This window comes from Pelodiscus sinensis, chromosome 12 (assembly GCF_049634645.1).
Source record: "Pelodiscus sinensis isolate JC-2024 chromosome 12, ASM4963464v1, whole genome shotgun sequence".
In the NCBI taxonomy this organism is placed as follows: Eukaryota; Metazoa; Chordata; order Testudines; family Trionychidae; genus Pelodiscus; species Pelodiscus sinensis.
The window spans coordinates 37,076,268-37,091,623 of record NC_134722.1 but is presented as its reverse complement, the minus strand read 5'-3'; positions in this window follow the sequence as shown (position 1 = coordinate 37,091,623).

Here is a 15,356-nt window from a genome sequence, read left to right as displayed (position 1 = left end):
CTGCGCTGCTGCGACTGCATCAGAGACAGTGTGCTGGGTGCCAGGGAGGAGCCGGTTCGTGAGGGCAGCCAGTTTAAAAACCAGCTCCCTTTGTGGACTGGCTGCCTGTCGCCCTGCACTGCTGCCTGTGTTAAAGAGGTAGTGGTGCAGGGTGGAAGCAGCCCCTGTCTAAGGGGTGGGCTGAGCTCCTGGACCCGGTGTGAGCCAGAACTGAGCAGGGCTGCCTGCCTTCCTGGCTCCTGATAGAGCTGCAGTGGGGGCAGGGCTCAGACTCGTTGCAAGCCAGGACTGAGACAGGCTGCTGGCCAGCCTGCTAAAAAATGAACTAGCAAGTGGAGGGAGGGAGGAATGCATGTAGTCTATAGCATTAACCTATAAGCTTTTGCTTATTGGTTAATCGACTCCACTGTTACATCCCTAATTTGGACAGGAGGACTCCAGTTTCATTTGGGCTGCTGCTCCAGCATTTCTCCAAGATCAAATACTGATCCACTGTAACGTGTTGCAAGGGTATGTCTACACTACCCCGCTAGTTCGAACTAGGAGGGTAATGTAGGCATACCGCGCTTGCAAATGAAGCCCGGGATTTGAATTTCCCGGGCTTCATTTGCATAAGCGGGGAGCCGCCATTTTTAAATCCCCGCTGCTTCGAACCCCGTGCAGCGCGGCTACACGGGGCTCGAACTAGGTAGTTCGGACTAGGTTCCTATTCCGAACTACCGGTACACCTCGTTCCACGCCTACATTACCCCGCTAGTTCGAACTAGCGGGGTAGTGTAGACATACCCTTGTAGAACAAGTAAGATAAAATTGAGCAGCAAATGCTGGCATCTTCCCAGTGCTAATTGGGACTGGAGTTGCTATTTCAACCACCATAACTGTGTGTGTTGGGTTTTTGTCCAGGAAGCTAGCAAGTGCTGACACTTCATGCTGGCCTTGCTGTGGACACCACTCCTGCAGCTCCCATTGGTCAGTAATGGAGAACTGTGGCCAGTGCCTGTCGATGAGGGGCAAGCTGCTTTCAGGAGTGGTGCAGGGCCAGGGCAGGAGTGGGCTCCATCTGTAGGGCAGCTGTCTGGCTGCTCCCAGGGTGGGTGAGACTTGTACCCACAACCCTGCCCTCCTTATCCCTTTGTCCACATAAGAACTCAGCCCACCTCCTACCGTCACAGCGTCCTTTATTCTGTGTTGGCTGTTTGGTCACTCCCAGGGTGGGCAGAGTTGAGACTTGAGTCCTCCACCCCGTGCTCCATCCCCTAAGCCACTCTAGAGCACATCCTTGTCTTGCCCTCCTAATGCAGAAGCCAGCTCCATCCCTGGAGCAACTGATGTTGGCTGCCAGGCTGCTGCCTGAGTGGGGGCGGGGTGAGGGAGATTTGAGTCCACCACCTTGTATGCCAGATGCTGCTGCTGCTATATCCTCTAAGCCACTCCAGAACCCACCCTGCCTTCAGCAGGTCCCTTATCCTGCTTTCCTAATGTGGGAGCCAGCTCCATCCCTGGGGCAGCCAGTGTTGGCTGCCCAGCTACCCCAGGTTGGGAGGGGGAGAGGGGAAGGGACTCGAGCCACCAACCCTGAACTCCCCCGGCAAATGCCTTATCCCCATGTCCACTCCAGAACTCACTCCACTTCCCTACCTTCAGAGTGCCCCCTCCCACACTCCAAACCCCTGGGCACAAGACCAGAGCCTGCACCCCAACCCCCTACCCCAGCCTGGTGAAAATGAATGAGATTTGGGAAGGAAGGGGAATGGAGTGAGCCATGTGAGGCCTCAGGGAAGGGGTGGAGCAGGGGCAGGATCTGTCCAACACATGCATGCCCTTCTCACCTCAGTGCTTCTGCAAAAATTGGTAAAGATTTAGTGATTGGATGATGTATAACAGAAATCTCTCCAGATTATTAAAAAATGCCACCTGCTGCTAATACTTGTGGCAGGGATCCAAGGGTGGCATTTGAATAGCTACACAGATGTATGAGCATAAATAAAGGAATTCAAATTTGTACTGGTGAAAAATGAGTAGCTTTTTATAGCCACCGATCAGTGAACCACGATAAAGAATGAAAAAAAAAAATGTTTCTCTTTTTGTTGGCTCCTGTTACTCTAGTAACTGGATAAGGTTGCCAGTCATTGCCAGTTTGTTACCGTAGCTATTAATGCTGTGAAACAAAGTGAATGAATCCCAAATTTTTCATAGCTAACGGAAGGAAGGCTTTTCTGGTGAAATTCTGCTCTAAGGATCTCACATGGGTAGCCAATTACTTACATTTCTTTAAATATAGCAGCTGATGCAGAATCAAAAGAAAGTGTTTGCTTCACCGATGTGTTAAGTTTGCCCTCTAAAGTTTAGTTTAGATAAAGCTTTTACTCTTAGAACAAGTTTAAAGAGAAATCACTACAAGCAACACACACACACACACACACACACACACACACACACTTGGTCTTTCGTCAGTATTCTGGGTTGCCAGCAACCTCAGCTTTAAATTGAAAACACAGTAAATATTGATAGTACATACAGTAGACATAAAATATGGGTTAGATAGCAGAACACCGGATGAATAAGGAATTGTTAATTCAGTACAAAACCCTTCAAGTTATTGGCTCTATTTCAGCCTAGATGGGAAAGGAACAGTAAAATTTTTTTTTAATATCCAGCAGATCTTCAACCCCACAAAACACACCATTACTAGAATTGTCTACAGCCCTTAACAGAGGATTGTGTGGACTTTGTTGATCAGCTATTCTCACTCCTCTTTCTAGCTGCGAGTCTTATGAACCACAGTTGAAGCATGTTGGCAAGACATCACTGTGAAAAGATAACGTGTTTCCTAATTGGTGTTCTTCCAGATGTGTTGCTCATGTCCATTCAACGTAGGTGTATGTGTTTGCCACATGCACCGCTGCCAGAAGATTTTCCCGTAGCAGTACTCAGAGGAGAACTGACTCATGAACTTCCTGGAGTGGCGTGCACATGCCACACTATATAGGGCACCTCTGGCCCTCTCCATCATCAGTTCGAACAGTAAGGAAGGAGAGTGGGATGTGGAATGGACATGAACAACACATCTGGGAGAACACAAGTTACAAGTTCTTTCCTTTCTTGAGTGCTTGCTCATACCCATTCAGTGTAGGTGATTGCAAGCGATATCACAGCATATGTGACTGGAGAGGCTGAGGGCGAGTCGGAGGTGGAAACTCCTTGCGCACAGGCCCTGGGATGAACAGCTTGAGCATGTGGAAAGTGGTGCAGGAGTCTTTCAATACAAGCAGCTTAGTGACCATCTGCTTTGTAAACAGGGCTGCCCTATTGAAGGAGAGATCCTGCAAGGGCTGCTGCACCTTGAGAGGGAGGCCAGAAAGGAGCAGTCAGGATGCCATGGTATAGGACATCACATCTTAGGCAGCCTGGAGCACCTCCCACGCTGCCATAGCCCCTTCCTTGCCCAGGGCCAGGAGGGAAGGCTCGAACTTTGTGCTAGCCTGCCACGTGTTCACCTTGTAGCAGGCTATGAGGACATGGTGATTTCCCACTAGAGCTGAAGGCTGGATGATGAATACATTTTTCACGTGAATAAATCTAGTCCCATTGAATCTGCCCTGACCCTGTGTCTCATGGTGGTTGACAGTCTCCACCACCAGGGAGTTGGGAGGGCTGGATGGGAATAGAGGCACTCGTATCGTGTGGAAGGAACAAAGCACAGGCTGTACCTCCCTTAACCAGGACTCTGTGGTCCAGCAACATCTATGATCTGGCAGAACCATAGATGTTCCTGGACCACAGAGTCCAGGTATAAGGAGGTTGAGCTGCAGGGCAGGAGCGGGGGAAGAGGGGTGACTCAGCCAGGAGTGCTGTGGATTTGGAATGGATAATCAGAATCCCATTCATTTTCCTATCCTAAACGCGAAGCACTTTAAGGAGAAAAAAAGAAGCAGCAAGGTCTGTCTGCCATACACAGACTTGACGTTCTTTGGAGATGCTGATTTTCAGTCAGGTCTTTTTGTTCAGGTGAGCAGAGAACACAACAGGGAACAGCCTCTGCTTTGTCTTACTCATTCAAATGGAAAAGCTTTAGATTAAATGTGTGTAATGTTTGTATGCTGATTTCAAAGAGCTAAAGTACAAAAATGCTGGGGAACCACCTTTAAAGATTAGTGTCACTTCTCACTGTTACCTGTTTTATACAGGAAGCTTAAAACAACAAATGCAAATCATAGCTGGTGCACTGCACACAAGACACATGCTTAGATCTCATGTCACATCAAAGGGGCTGATCGCAAGAAGTTCTGCCCTGAGTGCAGGAGACTGGACTAGATCACCTCTAGAGGCCCATTCCAGTCTTCCGGTTAGTTGTGCAAGAGCTAATGTGAGGCTGCTGGCTATAGACAGGACACTGAAGTAGATCTTCCTGACTCTTCAGTTCCCAGGTTAAGCAATAGACACCTGGGGGTAGCCAGGGTGCCCACATGAGATCCAATGTCTTATCAAATGTATGTGTCAGAAGTCCCCAGATGATCTCTCACTAGATTTTACTAAAGAATGTCTTCAGTTTGTCCAATCACATCATTCTCAGCTACATAGAGAAACGATGGCAAAAATTTATCTATTTGGATGTCCCAAGTTATCACTGAATCCCACATGGTAGAGTGCTTCTCAAATGTTGAAACTGTATTACAGCTGAATGCTCATTAACTGTAGTGGAGAAATTCCTTCTTCTACCACAGGTCAAATACACCCTCCAATACACAGTGCCTTAACCGCATCTCAGTGCTTTGGCCCTTTTGAGCATTGAGAATGAAATTAGGTATTTGCATTATGATGACATCATTCATGATTTTGCCACAGCTAAAGCTGGGGGAAAATTATTTGTTTGAAGAGTTAAGTGCCATGAAAGTAGAATAAATGTGTTATTTTTCATCAATATGTATATAGATGAATGTCTGATGACTTCATAATTTCTTTTGCAATACATATTTCATACTTAGGCCCTTCCCTTGCATTAGCCTTACATCCCTTATAACTTTAATCTGGCTCTGGTTGGTTAATTTCCATCTCATAGAAAGTGTGTATGGTATGGGCTAAGAAAAAAAAAAGACCAAATGCCAATTCCCTTCTTCAAAATGGATAATTTAAGATCTCACACAGAGAAAGCCCTAGAGCAAAATTAGAAATCTAAATATCACGTAATTTTTAGAGAATTTAGATCTAAACTATGTCACTTAAGTCCATCTAATTTAATTTATCCAGAATTTCACCTTTGGTATACAAGTAAGATTAAGCCTCTTATTCAGTGTAAGCTCTAAACAAGGCAATTCCCTATTTTTAGTTTGTCAGAAATATTTGTGTTTATTTATTATATCATAAAAATAGTTCACTGCCTCAGATAAGCAAACCAAACAGATCTGAGTTTAGTAACAGGATGAAGGCGATTAGGGAAAATACCAGTGTTCTGCATCCTATTGCTATCTTTAAAAAAAAGTTGCCGATACACACATCCAGGTGATGGACAAGTAGCCTTTGCTAAAACTTGTCTCTGTGCACACTGCCGAATGTCATTTCCTGCTGTGATCACTGCAATCCCCTCCTTACCAGCCTCCCCAACTCCATATTGCTCCCACCTGCATGTCAAGTTCATCATCCTTCCCTGTAACTTGGATGGCTCCCCGCTTTGAATCCCACAACTGGCTACTTCACCTCAAATTCCACCTTCTAGCTATGGCCATCAGGGCCCTAAATAACTGTGCCCCTCCTCCCTTATTTACACTTGTCTTCAGTCACATTTCTTGCCTCTTCTGCGCTGCCAGTGATGTCACTTGGCCTGCCCAGACCCAAAGCTACACTTTCTCTTGTTCTACTACCCAGAACGCTCACCGGAGCTGGCCGGACCTGTCAGTACCATCCACTCTGAAATATTCCTGATCACCACTTCTTTTGCAAGGCCTTCTTCTTCTTAAACTCTTGTACTCTGAGTGGAGCATAGGTCATCTACAAGTCTCCTCCACTTTGCTCTGTCTTGAGACAAAACTTCTAGCTGACTCCAAGAGTACCCCAGTTGTTGTCCTTCAATCTCAGTATAGCTTCTCCATGTTGTCTGAGGGCTTCCTCTTTTGCATTTTCCTTGCGGGTTCCATGTGAGAGCTTGACAGACTATGCTGGATGATGGTTTTCTGAGAGTGTGGCCTAGCTATCCCCACTTTCTTCTCTTGATTTGAACATCAAGTGGTTCTTGTCCTGCTCTGTTCCAAAGCTCCTCATTTGTGACAAAGTCTTGCCATTTGATGTGAAGACGTTTTAGTATGCCAGGTCTTGCATTCATACAAGAGCACACTCTTCACATTTGTGTTGAAGATTCACAGTTTCATCTTCGCAGATATTATTTGTGAACTCTATATGGGACGAAGAGTCTTGAACGCAGTTGTTGCTTTACCACTCCTAACACTGATATCCTTGTCTGTTCCTCCGTCTCCACCCATAGTACTCCCCAAGTAGATGAACTGCTCCACATCTTCCAGGGCATCCCCTCCCAGTGTGATGGTGTTTTTGTTGGACTGGTTTATCCTCATTGTCTTGGTCTTTTCCTTGTTAATGCTCAGTCCAATCACTGAGGCAGATTTTTCTAATGTTGCGACCTTTTCTTCCATGCTTTCATGTTGGTGTGAAAGGAGGGTGACATTGTCAGCAAAATCAATGTCCTCTAGCTGTTTGAAAAAGGCCTACAAGGACCTTAATGACTAAGCTCGCTGCTCATCTAATTAATGTATCTAATTACGAGTGGACATCTCTCTCACAGTGAGGGAAGTCAATGTTGCCAACACTCACACTTTCATGACAATAATGTAACTCTGGACCCAGCTATTTTGCCAGTTTTGCATCTAAGCAAGAATTTCCATTCCTCGTGCTATTTTTTCAGCCATGGCCCAAGAGAAACCGTGCCTGCCTTACTCACCTGCTGGGGAAGAGTAGCCAGTAAGGACTGCTGCAGGAGAGGGGTAGCACTCTTCCCCCAGCCCCGTAGAGTGTGAGGGGAAGGAGTTTCCAAGTAGGGAAGCAGCCAATGTCAGTCTCATGGTGCAGGGGAAGCAGAAAGAACCAGAAGCTCAGTTCTCACTTTTCCTTCCCCTCCTATGAAAGATGAATCCAGACTCTGTTGCTCCGGTCTCGCCCTACAACACCAGCTGGAATGCTGAGGGGAGGGGGACGGATCCCTGGTGCTGTCCCCTAAGGGCCTAGGAAAGAGAACAATGAACCCTGGGTCACTGCACAAGGAGCAGAGGTGCACTGGGGGGCAAAGAGCAGATGTGGGGCAGTTTATGTGAGGATGGGGGATCGGGGGTTGCAGCTGAAGAACAGGCAGTTGTGGGGCTGGTGAGAAACCAAATCAGAATTGTGAGGCTTGGAGATAAGCTGGACCAGTCATAGAGCTACAACTGGAAATGGGGGGGGGAGGTGAATTCATGGTGGACTAACACGCTTACCCGGCATTGCTCATGTCCTGCACTGTCATAAGGTGGGGTTTTAGTAAAAGTAAACTATATAGGCTCTATTGAAATTATGATTGCATAGGGCAGGGGGCTGGGTGGTGTGGGGGGGCCGAAGGGCTGGCGGAGAGGGGCTCAGGGCAGGAGGTGGGGGTGCAGGAGTCAGGACAGGGGGTCAGAAGGTGTGGGAGGTCTCTGGGGAGGGGTGGGGGCTGAGGACAGGGGGTGGAGGGCAGAACGTGGGAGCAGATAGGAGGAGGTGGGGGAGTACAGGGAGCTGGGCAAGGGTCTGAGGCAGGAAGCGAGGAGGCATGGGGGGTTTACTGGGGCCTCCAGCGGCGGAAAAGTTGTCACTGGTCTGGCGGGGGAGAGTAGAGGAGGGGGAAGGGCCGGGCTGCAGTGCTTGGCCTCAGCATCTCCTCTGGGTCCAAGCGTCTCATGCAGGGGTGGTGGTGGGTGGCCACGGAACAGTTATGGATCCTGCATCATGGTATGTTCTCGGGGGTGGGATGGGTGCGCAGTTCTTGGCTCTGGGATCTTTTTTGGGCCAGGGGCTGCACCAGGTCGTGGCTTCTGGCTCCTCTCCAGCTCCTTGGGTGTGCTGCAGGCTTGGGGGCGCTAGGCCATAGTTCCCAGCCCTGGCCTGGATCTAGGGGCAGGCTGCCAAGATGGGCCACAGTACCCGGGCCTGGCCTATGTTCTGGGGGGAGGGGCTGGCTCAGGCTGCAGATCCTAGCCCCACAACCTGTAGTAGGGTGGGGGCTGGACTGGGCCATGGTTCCTAGATCCCCTACCTGTCCTGGGGGGCTGTGGCTCCCGGCCCCCCACCTGTGCTCTGGGTGGGAGCAGTGTGTGGCTGAATCTACTGTCCTCCAGGGCTGGGCCTGGCTGCTTTTCCCAGCCGTGGCCTATGCTGGTGGGAGAGGGGTGCCTTCCCCAATCCCAGCCTGGCTTCAGTTAGGATGCTCGGGCTGGGTTGCATTTCCCAGTGCCTGCGCATGCTAGGGGGGCACCTTTCCCTGGCCCTGGCCCTGGCCCTGGCCTGAGCTGGAGGGGGCTGCTTCCCCCGACCCAAGCCTGAGGTCAGGGTGAGGGTATGGGGCTGGGCTGACCCATTATCACTGGCCCCAGTGTTAGTGGGCGGGCAGGGCTGGAGTCACATCTGAACTGCGCTCCCTGGTCCTAACATCATTGGGGGGCATGGACGGGGCGTGGCTGGAGCAGCATCTAGGCCGTGTTCCCTGCCCCCAGCACCACAGGGGGGAGTGGCCAGAGACATGTCTGGGCCATGTTCCCCAGCCCCACGGTGCAGGGTTAGGGAATGGCTGGTGCTGCATCTGGGCCATGTTCCTGGCCCCGGTGTTACTGAGGGGGGTGGGGTCAGGGCCAGGCTGCTTTCCACGGCCCAGCCTGAGCTGTGGTCGCCCTCTCAGAGCTCCTGGCCCCACCGGCCCTGCAGCAGTTTCCACTGTCTCGCTGGCCGGCTCCGCTCTGAGCTGGGCAGTGGCCTCTGCTGCTAAGGCTCTCTAGGCTAGCAACATCCATGGGCCTACTGGACCACAGATGTTGCCGGGACAGAGTGTCCTGGACCACAGAGATTCAACCTGTATATTTAAATCTCATGATATTTTCAGTCTTGTGATTTTAGAACTTTTGGGGTCAGCAGCAGAGGGAAGGAGTCAGTTTCTGGGAGGCAGGGATAAAGAAAACAGATCTAAAACTACAAATTGCTGGGGAGATTGAGAAAGCTATTTGGGAAAGGATAGTGGTATGTTTAATATTTAAATAGCACTTCCTAATTAAAAAGCAGAATTCCTACCATCATGTTGATCACTTTGCATCTTGCTTGCTCCATGTTTCATTTCTTGTTGTTTTAAGTTCTTTAAGACAGACTTTCTTGCCTCCTGTTTGGAAACTGCCTGGTATATTTTGGGCATCTCTATAGTCTAAATAATAATAATAAATAATAAATAATAATAAAACATGTTATTCTACAGAGACTAAAGCCTCACCTCATAACAAAAAAGAAAGCCCTGTGCACATTTGCTAATGCCTTTAAGACATAAAAATAACATGAAATTCTATTTTTAGGTGCTGGTATTAAGTTTTACTTACTCACTATTGTTAATCTTCGTTTTCCTCTTTGGTTGTTACGTCTCATTTCTAGTTTAGAAAATGAGTGCTAGATCTCACATGATGACCTTTAAAGTAAATCAAGCTTAACATCTTTACATACACAATAGCGTGGGAGTCTAAAGATGTGGTTGAAGATACATGTTTTTCGTTAGGAGGAAACTAATGAGAGATTACGCCACTTCCTTACCCACCAAGGGATGATCCGTTTGCTGCATGCAGTTTTATGTAAAATTACAAGATTTTACATATAGCAACTAAAGTTTTGTTATTTAAATAGATGAGGTGGCGACAGAGCTCACCCATATATATTGTTTTTCAATGTGATGTAGTCTTCCCAAATTAAACAGTACATTTAAGACAGTTTGACGGTCTTGAGCTGCTATGCAAGAGTTTTAAACTTGGCCCCTAAAATTTGAGCTGACATGGGCAGAGAAACATATGTAAAGTTTCCCACTGTCACATTGTTCTGTCATAAGGAAGCAACTCACTTCAAATAGCTGCTCATCTATCTGACATATTCCTCCTCTGCCATTTAGCACAAACACTAGCTGTGTGAGAGGAGCCAGAGTGCTTTGAAAACTGAAATCCTCTTCGTAGAGCAGATACAGAATGGTCAACAAGCTTCTAGAGAAGGCCTTGATAGTGTGCTTTAATCCTGACAAGAGGTGTCATCCCTTTTAGGGATGAAAAGTTTTTAGCCTCCACACCCATTCTCACCCACTGATTCCATGCAGAGGCTGTCTAGGCTGTGACAGTGCAATTTTACTTTGACACTAGCAACTGGATTGCAACAAGCAATTCATTTCACTTGATTACACATGCAGACAAGGATGTCGTAAGGATGTCGTTTGATCATGACTCACTGATCGCAGTGAAAGCTCTGTATCTCCTCCGCAATCCAATTGTATTTAGCATGGCTCACCTAGAGTGTCCCTTTTACAGAGTTATGTAGAAACAGATTCTCGGAACATCTCATATCAAGAAAGGCACACGCTCTAGTTGTGGGCAAGCAGAATTTGCAACGTTTATGCAGTGAAAATATCACATTCACTTCACCAGTTTGCATTTAATATGGGTCAGGATTTGGAGTTCTATCCGGGATCATTCTGATCAAGCAGTAGAGCACAGAATTCAGTTTGATTTGCATAGGGACATAAACCCAAGGCAGAATCCTACATGGGATTTGGGGAACAGCACCTCAGAGATTTATTGACGCCCCAGATATATACTTCCATGCTGACTTTGAGGTGTCTTCTCTACCTATGTTAAAAAAAGTAAAGAGGCTTCCCCATCTCAGTGCAGAGCTGCTTTAAACCAACACCAGTTTAAGCCACAGATTTAAATAATAATCTAAAACCATTCTAAATAGGCTCTGATAAGCTGTATCATTAACGAGGTTGGCTGTAAGAAATGGACAGCTGTGACTGGTGTTCTTTGAGATGTCTTGCTCATGTCCATTCACCATGTAGTGTGTGCTTGCTACATGCACTAATGTAAGAAGATTTTCCCTTGGGAGTACCCATAGGGGACTGGGCTCAGTGCCCCCTGGAGCAATGCACATAGGCTGAAATTGGGGGCTCCTCAGCTCCTTCCCTCTCAGTTTTTTCTTGCTGAAGCTCAGTCAGAGGGGAAGGAGGGCAGGAATATATGGAGATATAGCATCTCATAGATCTGGAAGAGACCTTGAGAGGTTTATTGAGTCCAGTCCCCTTCCCTCATGGCAAGACCAAGTACCATCCCTGACAGATTTGCTCAGATTCCTAAATGGCCTGCTCCAGGATTGAACTCCCAACCCTCAGTTTAGCAGGCCAGTGCTCAAACCACTGAGCTATCTCTCCTCTAAGTTGAGGAAATTGAACTGATGTGAGCAAGACATCTCAAAGAACACCAGTTATAGAAACAAGTCATTTTCTTTTCTTCTTCAAGTGCTTGCTCATGTCCATTCAACATAGATGATTGCAAGTAGTGTCTGCGGAGGCAATAAGGAGTTTTAAAGCCATGCAGACTGCACCACCGCTCTACCAAATGCCACATTGTTCCTAGCATGATGCGTAATTGCATGGAAGGCTGTGAAGGCATGCACTGAGGACTACATTGCTGCATGGCAGATGTCCTAAATCAGGACATTTGCAAGAAAGGCAAACAAAAAGGCCTCTGCTCTGGTTGAATGAGCCCTAACCAGCTGTAGGGGCGGAACGCTCACTGGCTTGTAACATACAAATGCAGGAAATCCATCTGGAGAGCCTCTGTGATGATACTGAAAGACCTTTCAGCCTGTCTGCATAAGCCACAAATAGTGTGTGGACTTACGGAAGGGCTTCATTTTTTCAAGGTAGATTGCAAGGGTCTTCCTGACGTCTAAAGTGTGGAGGTGTCTTTACTTATTGGTTGCATAAAGGCTTTGGATAGAAGACAGGAAGGAAGATATTTTTCCCCATGTGAAACGCCGAGACCACCTTTGGCAGGAAGGTTGGATGCAGTCTAAGCTGCACTTTATCCTTGAAGGTGATGATGTAAGCCAGGGGTGGGCAATAATTTTTGACAGGCCAAGATTTTGGAAAGTGGTTGAGGGCCACACTCTTCCAAGATAAAATGAAGGAGATGCGGGGCTCTGGAATGGAGGTTGGGTAAGTGGCCCACTGCAGGAGTATCAGCAGCATGCCGAACCAGTGCTGGTGGGGCCATGCTGGCGTGATTAGTATCACCTCTGCAGAGTCCTGCCCATCCAGGGAAGCAGAAAGGCATCTGAGAGGGAACCTTCTTGCAAACCCGTTCTAGAACAGAAGGCGGGGCACTTCCCATTGTGTTTTGTCATGAACAAGGCCATTCGGGGAGAGCCCCACTCTCAGAACAGCGCGAGGGCAACTTTGGGATGCAGAGAACACTCGTGGGGAGATGAGAAATCTCTGTTCAGGAGGACCATGAGCACTTTGAAAACTCCAGGAAGATGTTGTGCCTCCTCCAGTGAAATGTGGAGAACAAAGAAGTCAGAGTCGACCTGCCTCCTTGCAGAGGGACATGGAGCAGGCTCCTTGTTTGTAGATGTAGAACTTGGTGGTCGTGTTTTCTGTGAGAAATCAAACCACCTTGCCGGACATGTCCTGTGGCTCCCTGATTCTGCTACCAGGGAGTTTGGCAGTGGGTGCGTGTGCAGATACTCATAGTCCTTGGCAGCCACACAGTACTTCCTCTCTGCTCGCTTGGAGAGCAGTGGGGTACGGATGACGGGGTCTGCCAAAGTGCCCTAGCACTTTTAACTACCCCTTCATGGAGGGGTAGGTCCATTCTCGCTGGTACACTCTGGCTCGGTACCCCAAGGAGCGAGTCAGATGTCTCCTGAACTTCCTCCACCTTGAGATCCAGGTTGGTTGCCACCCTCTTGAGGAAGTCTTGATTGGCCTTCAGGTCATCAAGGGGGAGCTACTATGGCCTCATCAGGCGATGAGGAAGATGAGGCTTGCCCACTTGGCTCTCTTCCAGGGATGCAGACTGGTCCCCTACTCCTTCCTCTAACTGAGAAGTGAGCTGTCTGCACATCTCCAGGGCCTGAATGTGATTTGTAGGGGGCAGCAAGGTGGGCTCTGATACTCTGGCCACTGACCAGGCTGCTAGCAGTTGGCTCTAGAAACCCCAGGGGGCCCTTGGGCACCATTGTGCCTGCCATTGAAGTTGAGGCCATGGGGTGCCCTGAGAGGCCATTTGCATCAGCGGCTGGTTAGTCATGGGGTATGGTGCCAAGGACTGTGCCAGAGGCAGGGAGGCAGAGTCTGAGCAGATGCTGATGGAGACCCATGACGAGGAGCATATGCTGCGCTCTCTGTGGTACCGAGATCCCGGTGCCAACGGTCATCTCGGTGACCAAGTGAGGGGCCTGGACCAGTGGGTTAGTGGGCTCCTGCGATTCCCTGAGGTCCTCTGGACACTTGAGGGGTCAGTATTGGGATGGTTACACACAGTGTTGAGATGCTGACCGGGACCCGTAGGACCTGCCATCACTCCTAGAAGAGCTCGGTGCTGGTGAGGAATGGCACTGAGGAGAGCAGTGCCATGGAGGCAGGGAATCATCCCTGGAGTGGTGAGACCTGTATGGGGAGTGACTCTCCCTACAGTGCTGCTGAGGGTGTGGGGCACGTGCCTCCACAAGTCAGCGCTCTGTGATGCTCTGGACTCAGCATCTGTCCCTGGCCTGTCTGTCACTGATCTGGAGAGGCTACTAGGGGCTCTCCTGTCTGAGTGTGCCAGAGATCTAGTGTGTTGGGTGCTCGGTGATCATGCAGCAAACAGAGACTTCACTCTATGGCAGGGCCCAGCCAATCCTGAAAAAGATTGTACTGGCATGGTCATACTAAAAGACCTCTGGTGTGGAGGGGGGCTTGCACATCCAGGACAGGTAGCGGGGAAGCGGCAGGGCTGCCAGGGTCAGCTTGTACCAGGATCTTGTCCTGGGGATGATCTGCAGGGCAGTCCACCTTCTTGGTCTTCTTGAGAGAAGCAGAAGAGTTGCCAGTCTTTGGTTGAATGATGGTTGATGTCCGGTGCCACACCAACAGTGCTGGGGGAGTGCTCCACACTGAGGCTCCGGTGCTCAGTGCCAATTTGGAGTGCTAATTCTGTGGGGCTAAGGAGGACTCCATGAGCGTGGCTTTGAGACACATGCTCCTATCTCTTATCGTCCGGGTGTGGGGGAGACACTGCAGTTATGACACGTGACAGAGATGTGTGATTCTCCTAGACAAAGGAGGCAGTCGGCATGTCAGTTGCTAACTGACATAGGCCTGTGGCACACAGCAAGGGCTTTAAAGCCTGGGAAGCGGGGGCATGCCCAGTGCCCGGGCCAAGTCCTAACAATGAACTGTTACACTCAATAATCTACACTAAGTACACTAAAGAGAGAAACTATATACAAAAGAATCAATAGAGGGAGTAACTACAGTTACAGCTGGAGCAAAGTGTTCCAAGCACTGTCATTGTCAGCAAGATGGAACTGAGGAGAGAGGGACCCAGGAGCATCCTACTTAGTGTGGCATGTGCACACCACTGCAGGGGGAGCTGAGCCTGGGCCCCTACGGGTACTGCTGAGGGAAAATCTTCCGGTACTGGTGCATGTGGTGAGCACACACTCCAATGCTGAATGCACATGAGCACTTGAAGAATAACCTCAATTTCTGTATAAACTTAAAAAACAACAAATGGTCTGGTAGCACTTTATAGACTAACAAGACATGTAGATGTCTTTCTGCTGCAGATAAAACTTATGGATAAGCCTCCTCCTTTATCCTAGCTGCTTTGTCTTTTGGTTACATGATAAATCAGGTCACAGAGAACTGGAATGAGACTAAGCGGCCTATACATGTCGTTACAGAAAGAACCCAGCCCCCCCCCCCCCCCATCAGTAACGGGTGGTTTAGTTGAGAGCTCTGGCCCTGGAACAGAAACATTTCACACCTGACACAGATACTAAATAGAAAAAGTGTAATTAGAGTGTTAAAAGCGTTTTCAAGAAGTCAGCCATGTTGCCACTGCTTTTTATTTTGCCTAAATGGATGGGTTAATGTTTTGAGCATCAGGCTTGGACCACTGAAATTTGTTGAAATAATATCCACACGTACCTTTGTGTATGCACATTACTATACTGTGCAAGCCCTGCCAGGCCGGTAGGATGTCAGTGTGGTGAGTGTGTGTGGGGGTACCAGAGCGTAAGGGAAGTGACAAGAGTGTGAATTGTGTGGGCGAATTGTTCTC